The sequence below is a fragment of the Phascolarctos cinereus genome, unplaced genomic scaffold, assembly GCF_003287225.1.
Source record: "Phascolarctos cinereus isolate Bilbo 61053 unplaced genomic scaffold, phaCin_HiC Scaffold_4;HRSCAF=312, whole genome shotgun sequence".
NCBI classification, from domain to species: Eukaryota; Metazoa; Chordata; class Mammalia; order Diprotodontia; family Phascolarctidae; genus Phascolarctos; species Phascolarctos cinereus.
The window spans coordinates 620241293-620251133 of NW_027555847.1; the positions used below are offsets into that span (position 1 = coordinate 620241293).

General features: G+C 37.9%; 1 pseudogene; it reads right to left on the minus strand.

Annotated features, from left to right (window-relative positions):
• Nucleotides 1–2213: 2213 nt before the first annotated feature.
• On the minus strand, nucleotides 2214–2505 carry LOC110193315 (small integral membrane protein 19 pseudogene; annotated as a pseudogene).
• Between the last annotated feature and the right edge of the window lie 7336 nt (nucleotides 2506–9841).

The following is a 9841-nucleotide window of genomic DNA, read 5'->3' on the forward strand; positions in this document are numbered from 1 at the left end:
CCTGGTGGAATGGTGTAATAGAGAGGTGTCAAATTTTCTCCCTCCCCGCTGTCTTGCAAAACTCCCTAGTTTGACCTAAATCGCAGTAAAATACAATTGGGAAATGTTTGACTAAATAAATAAAAATACAATACCATATAGGTAATATTGGGGTAGGGTGTGTGTGTGTGTGTGTGTGTGTGTGTGTGTGTGTGTGTGTGTGTAGTGCTTTGCAAAAACTTGTAAAATGCTGAATAAATGTTATTTATTGTTAAGATATGCCATAGGACACATTTATCAGATTAAATCTCCTCATCGGATGAAAATTACTACAGACTTAAAAAGAGCAACCCCAGAATTATGTCCAACCCTTAAGCATTCTCATCATTTACCATATGGGGCAGAGCAAGTATATTTTTAAATGAACTCTTAAAATATTTGTGATGTCAGTTACAGCAAATCCCCACCAGGATTCTTTTTTCCGTTCTCATTTGGTTTTCTTCAAATAATCCCATTGTACTGTGTGCCTTTTTTCTTCCTTCTGCTCTGCTTATCTCAGTGTATATTATTTCATAAAGTTTTCTGGTTTGCTTTGTATTCCCCATATTTGACAGTATTCTTAATTTACTTTGGTGGACTTTCTTTCTTTCCTTTCACTCATTTCTCATATTCCCAACCCATGTCCCTGTCTTTCCATGTATAACTTAAACCATTGTGGAGATGCTATGATGCAAAGTAAGGACTTTTAGGAATAATAAAAATTCAAGAAATGATGTTAGATTTTCCCCAAGAGTAGAAATAATTTCAGAGTCTATTCCTTGGAAACTTAAACAATATAGTCTCTGAAGAATTAAAGTGGAATAGTACTCAATGGGCATTGGAAAGACAGTGGCAAACATGAGGTATGTGACATTCTACTAACGAAGAATTGCATGAGATACATGGTGCAAAGGACGTCTTTTTAAAATTCTATTTGTTTTTAGCCTTCAATTCTTATATTTGTAAAGGTGTTGATAAATAACAATACTTGCTTTGTCTTTGAAAGTTAAAAACAGCTATGATTCAGGTATTGAATTTTGGCTAAATAAATGGGCAGTTTAACTTCTACAGTTTTATCACCTTCTAATCAATTATCTTCTATTTAAATAATTGCACTGATATTAAATAAAACATGAAAAATATGCATATTCCATAAATACCCTTCTGTACATCAGAATATGGTGAAGCATATACAAGATTTTTCCAAGAAGCTGATAGCTGAAAAGTATAAACAATATACAATGGTTGTAATGGGGCCAGCACCCAAACACAGAGGCCCAGGCAGCACAGCTCACCCCAGTGACTCATCAGGATACTCACCCACTCTCCCTCTGGATGTCCCCTTTCTTCCTCAACTAGAGGGCTGGAGGGAAAAAAATGGGGGGGAAGGATAAACCACAGCAATACAATCAAGGGAAAAAACAACCACAAAAAGGCTTTTAAATTTAGGAAAAGGTAAAATCATGAAATAAAAAAGACAGTCATTTGAGGAGGCTGGTGGAGCAAACCAACACAGAAGTCCTAGAAATGAGGGTGCAGGATGCTCAACTAATTACATGATGTATGCAGAATCCAAAAAGTTTTTCCAGCAGCTCTGCTCCATTTTTTAAGCTATAAAAAATGTCTGAAATGAGATTGATGTCATAGTATTCAGACCTGCAAAGGCCCCTAGGATTCACCTGATCCAATCCTCTAATTTATATTTTAGAAAATAGGGGCCCAGAGAGGTGAAGTCATTTACCCAGGGACACACAGGCATTAAGCAAAAGAACTGGGGTGTGGTCTTGGGTTGGTTGCTTAGCCATCCAGCCTTCTTTCTACTACCCCACATATAGGGTCTTCTTCACAGTAGCTGTGGTTAACTGGCAGGAATCTGAAGATACGCTTTCATCCTTGACTGACCAGTTCTTCCCTAAGACTGCAAAATACATGCTACAACTATCCTCTTTTTTTTAACAAAGGTTGCATCTTCTCAAAGGTATTCCTCCTGCCAAACTGCTCTGTACTCAAAGTTACTGTAGCATTTAAATTTATACAATAACAAAATAATCTATAGAGGCAAACATAATTTAAAAATGACGTGGTTTCATACATAAAGTCAAAGAAATTTATGCTCTTCAGCTTTTGCAAAAAAGAATTCTGAACGGAGTTTGCTACCAAACTGGCAGCAAAACATAACTTGTGCTGTCGATGTGCTAAGAATTCATGCATTCCAGGACGAGTTATACACTGTCAGTCTGGTTTTGTGGCTGCTGATAGTCATATTCCTTGACATAGAATACATTTCTAGGTGTCGTCCTAAACAGATTTTGCTCGTCTTGTCACAGAAGTTGACCAAGTAGTCTCATTATTTCCCTTTTATTCTTCCTGCAACATATGAAAAGGCTGAAGCTAACAAGAATCACTATCAGGGATACCTTGGTGGTCTCATTCCAGGCTGTGATCAATAGAGCCATCATCTCCCATCATTCCATAACCTCTAGCCATGATACCTGGAATACCCTGTAACACTGAAATCACTATTGCTTTTCCTATCACCAGAGAAATCTGGGAAACACTGCATCCTGTGATTCTCTTGGGGCCTGCCATGGGGGCAGTGCCTTGTCCTGCTCTCGGTCTCTTTTCCCCCTAGCTTGGGAACCCAAGCACAGGAACTGCTAGACCCAGCAGCCCAGGCCTACTCCTGCGGTCGTCATTTCCTGCCAGCCTGTGCCAGCTGAGGGGTCCTCATTAATGATCTCGCAGTGCACATGTCCTCTAGAGACCATCACCCTCCCTCCCCCCACCCCGCCTCAGATCCAGGCTCTCGGAAGGGGAGGAGAAGTGGGGCTCCTTTTCAAAAAGGATGTTTTGAGAGAGATGTATGAACAGAAAAGTAAGTGGGCCAATTATCTCAAAGGATAATTGATGGACAGCCCATGTGCTCCACTGTTGTCATGTGATGTTAAGAGGACTAGAAGAATGACCCCCATGTGTTGGGTATTAATTAGCTTTTTTTTCCTTTAATTTAGTTTACTAAAAGTGAACTGTACTTTCACGTGAACAAGAGTTACACAGGTTAAGGGGTCATGGGGATTGCAATCTGCATTACTGAAGGGAATTCTCACATCAATGAAGTCACAGATCCATTGAATATAAAAGGAGGAAAACTGTTGAATTCCTCTTCAACTAAACATTTGTGTTTTTAGCTTTGAATATCCAAAAGGTTTGAAGTGTGGCTATTTGAGTTCAGAAAGGAAATAATGATATGAGAAAAAAGATGTAACCTGAAGGAAAGCTGATTTTTAATGGATTTAACTCACAATTGAAACATGCAAAGAATTTTAAGAGTATAACACAATTGCTCAGTTTCCTTTTTAGCTGTTAGTATTGGCAGTTTTTTTTAACATTATTTTTTATTTTTTCTTTAGACATGAAAATTGTATTAGTAAATAACTTGACTCTTCCATAAACTATGCATTTTGAATCAGTTGTCTTGTCTGGAAAGAAACAACAAATTCCCCATTCCTCTGGGTTCCTCTTGATTCCTAAAATGTCCCTAAGGTGGCATATCAAGTTGATGTGGGAAGGTCACTATTTTGCCCTTCTTTCTTCTAGCTTCTTTGAAGATATCTCCACTGGTCTAAGTGTTAAAATCTGGTATTGGGCCAATTATTTATAGCTGCTCCAATGTCTTGAAGAAAAGGAGAGTTTCAAAAAAAAAACTGCTAATATCATTCATTTTAAAGTGATATGAATTATTGTGCTTGGCTATGTTTTCCTTTCTTTTCATTCTCTTGATCACTTCCAAAATTTCCCTCAATTTCTTTTAATCTGTGTGTACCCTGGGTGAACAGTAAACATATCAGACCACAAACAGTAGGTCTGTAGAACGGGATGATGCTTCCTGGCAAAGGTATCTAGATGGCAGGGTGCTTAGAGTGCTAGACTTGGAGTCAGGAAGACCTGTGTTCAAATCAAGGCTCAGATTCTGACCGTATGACCCTGGCAAATGACTTAACTTCTACGTGCCTTACTTTCCTCAACTGCAAAGTGTGGCTAAAAATAGCACCTACCTTCCATGATTGTTGTGAGGATCAAAAGAGATAATATTTGTAAAATGATTAGCATAGAGTCTGACACATATTAGGGGCTTAATAAATGCTTGTCCTTTATTCCTATTCATCTGCTGCTGAATTGAGGAAATCATGAAACTTTGCTGATTGTGTCCACTACAAATTTATGTTACATAATCTCCACTGGCTCCTCACTGCAGCAAGGCAATCCTTTTACATCTCCCTAAATTATTTATTATCCCACTCACCACTGCAGCTTTCCTAGGCTTTCCAAACCTCCTTAAACCTCCATGCGGCCCTCTGGGTCCTCAAGTGTAGCCTTTTGACAGAATCCAAACCTTTCAGTCAAAAGGCCATACTTGAGGACCATGTGGACCCTTGAGGTTGAAGGCTGCCCTACCCTGGCTCTAGCCCTACCCTCACTGTTGAGGCCTCACATCTTCAACTGCTTGTTGGACATATCAAAAGACATGTCTTATAAGCATCTAAAACTCAACATGTATAAAACTAAACTCATTACCTTTCCCCCAAAATCCTTCGTTATCCCTAACTTTCCTATTACTCATGACTGTACCACCATTCTCCCAAGCGTCTGGGTTTATGACTAAGGTGTCATCTTTGACTCCCCACTTCCTCTCACCTCTCCCCATATGCAATTAGTTGTCAAGTCCTATGGTGCCCCTTTAGATTATGAGCTCCTTGAAAGTAGGCACTGCTTTTTTTTTTCTTTCTTCGAATTCCCAGCACTTAACACAGCACAAGAAACATAATAGGTGCTTGTTGCCTGACTAACCATACATAAAGTCTCATAATACTTTTCCAGTCCCTCTCACTAAGCCCCCATCAGCATCCTCTGTCTGTAATGTTTATGTCGTACTGCACTCCTGACTCTCTGACCTCCTTGTCAGCAGCTTTTTCTCCTTGGAGATGCCCTTCTCCGCTTCCTGGAAGGGACCACTATTTCATGAGGTGCCCATGCATTCTGTGCCCATTTTACTCCATTCCTGATCCTGTTCCTCATCTAGATTCCTTTTATGTCTTATTATCCCCTATTATAACCTACCATTACTTGAGGGTAGGGACTCTTCTGTTTATTTATTTATTATTTGTTTTTGCTTGTATTTGTATTCCCTTGCTTAGCATAATGCTTGGTACGTAGAATGCTACTTTATGAAGAAAGTGAAAGGGTCTCTATTATCTATTTATCATCTGTCTCTTCAGTTTTCATAGCAAAATGGAAATGAGAATACTTCATTCTTCAAAGGCAAAAGTTATGCCTCTTTCAGTAATCTTTATTTCACGAAGCTCCCCATGGATTTCTTTGTGTTCCTTATATTTATTCATTTGATGCTCATTTTAACTCCATGAATTTCCTTTCTTCTTCCCATTTCTTTTAAGTCCCTCCCTAACCTACATCTCTCTCTCTTTCTCTCTCCTTCCACATATACACACACATATCTCTGTAGCATCTTCTATGTCTCTGTCTTTCTTTCATGTAGTTATGTATCCTTATACGAAATATTAATTATGTGTGTGATCATATATGGAATTACATATGTCCTTTAAACTGTATATATATGCATCTATGCCTACATGTATACACATTTGTATTACATATAAACACATATATGTCCTTAAAGGTACTTAAGAACATACAAAATATTTTTAATCCTAGCTTTTTACCTTTTTCTCTCTCTAGAGAATTAGTTAGGATCTTTTTTTTTAATACTGTCAGAAAGATATGTCATCTTTTTTTTTTCAAATACTTTCTTTAAATCATTTTCTTTTCTTAGTCCCAGAGCCGCCCTCCAAGTTGTAAGAGTTTTGACAGACTTAAATGATGGCTGAAGTAGCCAACTACAATTATTTGATTTGTTAGTGTTGCTTGGTTTAAAAAAATTGGAGCTTATATCTGTCAAGAAAACCCTCACATCCCCCTCTCTAATCACTAAACAACAAAATAGGGTTGGCCCATTCCTATCTGGAGCATATTGTTCACATCCCAATTTGTCAACACATGATCTGACAATGATGTCCTTTACCCCCAAAATCTCTTTAAAAATGTACCTTCTTTTCTTGAAATTGAGAGAAAATTCTGGTCATCTGGTCAGTAACAACTTTCTCTCACCAATGACATTTTGAATAAATGGTAGGAACAATAACAACTATTACACTCCCATAGGTTTGATTATCAGTACATGAAGTATTCAAGATGGCTGAATAGGTAATTCACATTTTCCCTCAGTTCTTCACTGTCCAAACAATTTTCTCTAAATCAAATCCATAAATTCTGGACAGCCTCCTTAGGGGTTAGGCTCCTTTTCCTGCTCATGGTCATCCTGTCTAAGGAGTGTGGGAGTAGTTTTTGTTGTTTTCTCTGAAGTGGAGTCAGCAGTGGCTGAAGACCCTGGATCTTTGAATCTCTTGCACACCTAATGTGGCCTACAAAGTTGTAAACATCCATCTCCAAGATTGCTACTACATCAGCTATACTCAGGAAAGAGACAAAACAGAAGAGGTAGCCTCCAAACCCAATCTCTGGCTTGCCTGGGAAGAACATTTGCCTTACTGCCATTTATTCTCTTGCTATGCTGGTGGCTGGGGCATGGGAAAAGCTCCAGTCTTCCCCTATACCCCTCTCCAAGGAGGGGTTTAAAGATTTCCACATTTGGGGTTTGAAGAGATGAGGATAATAGAAAGAACAAGGAATCATTTCCTTTTTAAGGTCTACTAAGGTAATAGTTCTTCATGCTTAGTGGCTAATAAGGAAATTATTTCTTCATCTCTAAGTGTAATTCTTCCAATGTTGAGCTTCACGTGTCCCAGAGATTGTTAGGGGAACTCTATGATTATTTGATGAGATACAACCCTTGTTGCATATGAAATAAAATCATTCACTAGGGAGGGACAAAAACTGGAAAACAAAAAAAAAGTTGTTGTTGTTGTTTTTAATCATCATTTTATCTGAAAGAACACAATGCTTACAAAAGAGGAAAATTCTGTGGTAATTTAACTAGATTGCTGAATCACGAACACAATATCACCAATTATGCAACAATAGTTAGCAGTTGAACAACAAGGAAGGCACACATATTTATTAGGGGGGCTCAGGCATCACTTTGCTGAGGATAGAATAGTCAATTTCTAAATGTTTCCCTATCCTCTTTCTCTTCGATGAAATTCGGAGGCACCAGATTCATCTGATTACTTATATAATTATCTGGAAATTAAAATAGCTCTAAAATTCATTTTAGGATTTAGAGGAGAAATATTTCATTTTTTTAAATTCAGTCCATTGTCAAGGTGTTGTTTTTTTTTTCCTGCGCTATTCACTGAAAATTGAGAAAAGGATGATTACATTTTTAAGAATAAAATTACATGTTTACAAGACAGGTTTCTTCCCAGAATCTTATAGGTGCTTAGAAAACATTAAATAAGAATTGAATAAAGCCCTCCCAGAAAGCAAATTATATGTAACAAATTTTCCTAATTTACCAATAGGGAAATGGAGGCTCAGAGAACCTGGGTTGAGGTCAGTGAAGCAGATGTCAATTAATATTTGTTAAATTAAATGGTATTGAATTAGTATGGCTACATAAAAGTTGATGGAGAAGTAAGAATGTCAGACAAGAGTTCTGTCCTAAATACAAGACACACTGTGAGAACTCAATAGGTATTTTTAAAAATCAAAAATATTCTAGAACATGACATTGTCTAAAGAATACTAGAAGTCAATCGATATTTTAATGTAGTGGAAAATGCATTGGATTGGGCATCAGTTCACCTAGATTCAAGTCCCAGCTCTGCTTATTGTTTGCCTCTTGTCTCCACCATTACACTGTGATCTCTTTAAGACCAAAGACTTTCTTTTGCCTTTCTTTTTATCCCCACTGCTTAGCATAGTAACTGGGACATTATTTTGTTCTTGTTGAGTTGTGTTCCTCCCACTAGGAACCCATATGGGTTTTCTTGGCAAAAATACTGGAGATGTTTGCATTCTGCTTTGCCTCAATTTACGGATAAGTAACTGAGGCAAACAAGATTAAGTGACTTGCCCAGGGAGTGTTTGAGGCCAGATTTGAGCTTATGAAGAAAAGTCTTCCTGGTTCCCAAACAGAGAAAGCACTTAATATTTGCTCAAGCACAATGCTGGTCCATGGTAGGCCTTAATAAATATGTGGTGAACTGAGCTGGATTAAATATGTTAAAAGAGCTGACAGCATGTACCTTGAAAAACAGATGGGAGAGCCAGATAGCTTACTGCCAGTACATGCCCTTTCATATGAAAGAGATATTGCACTTATTTTGTTTCACTCCAGAGGGCCAGTGGAAGTTTCAAAGATGGAAAAATAAATGAAAAAGCAAAGAAACAAACAAAAAAATCAACCCTTCTTTAGCCTGAGAATTATCTAAAAGTGGATTAGAATGCCTGGGGAGGTATAAGACTCCCCTTCCTGCCTGTGTTCAAACTGTATAATAATTTGCTGGGTAGGAAAAGTCAGAAGGGCTTGCCTCTGAAGTTCCTTCCAACTTTAACGCCTTAGGATTGAATGATTCAGTGTGTATAGGAATGACCTGGGTATATTATGTAATTATGAAAAGGTAAAGACACAGTGAACTAGAGGGTAGCACTACAACTTACATGCTAACTGACTCCATGGCCTTGGCCAAGTCACTTTATACTTCCGGTCCTCCATTTCCCATTACCAAAATAAAGGGATAGGGCAGGATAAAATTTAAGGTCTCTTCAAAGTCTGATTATATGATCCTACCATCTATTCCTGAGGGCTCAATAATCATGTTTTTTGCAAAAGAAACACAGACTGATATATTTAGCTTTAGTCATGACAGAATTCAGGGGATTGGAGCAGCAAGCAGTGTTGGGAAGAGAATATCTTTTTCTCCTTAGCTCCACTTGGCCTCACAAAACTTCCAATTGGACATTTCCAATGTGATATCCTGTAGATATCTTAAACTCAACATTTCCAGAACAGAACTCCTTATTTCACTCCCAAAACCCAATCCTCTTCTAAACAACCCTATTTCTATTGAGTGTATCATCCTTTAAGAAAGCCAGGTTCACAAATTTGGTGTCATCTTATCCTCATTCTCATTCACTTTCGTATCCAATTATTTGCCAGGTCTTCCTGATTTTATCTTCACATTACTACCAACAATCTCTTCGTCCCCACTCACACAACCACCACCATGTTTGAAACTCTCATCACTTGTTGTCTAGGCTCCCAAGTGGTGTCACTTCCTCAACTTTCTCCCCTCCATCTTTCTCGCAACCCATCTCCCACAAAGCTGCCAAGAGAATTTTGTCTGAACATGTTCTCATGTTGAGGGAGCTTCTTCTCTTTCTTTCCTTCAAATCAAACACAATTTCCTCTTTCTGTTTGCTCATCCAGGCATTATCTGGACCCTGCCTACCTTTCCAGGTTCATGTCATGTTATTTTACTTCATACATTCTGTTTTATAACTAAACCAGTCTACTAGTTATATTCCAACCATAGCATTTAATAGCCTTCCTCCACACCTTTCTCAATCCTGGAATGCACACCTTCCTTATTTCTCACTCTAACAGGCCTTAGCTTCCTTAAAAAACTCAGCTCAGATGTTGTTTTTAAAAATAGGAAACCCATCTTGATCCCTCCGGGTTATAATGGATTCTCTATTTTATGTGAGAAGTTAATTTGTATTTATTTTGTATTATTTTTATATTTATTTTATTTTTGTATGTGTGTGTTCATGTTCCTCCTCCTTT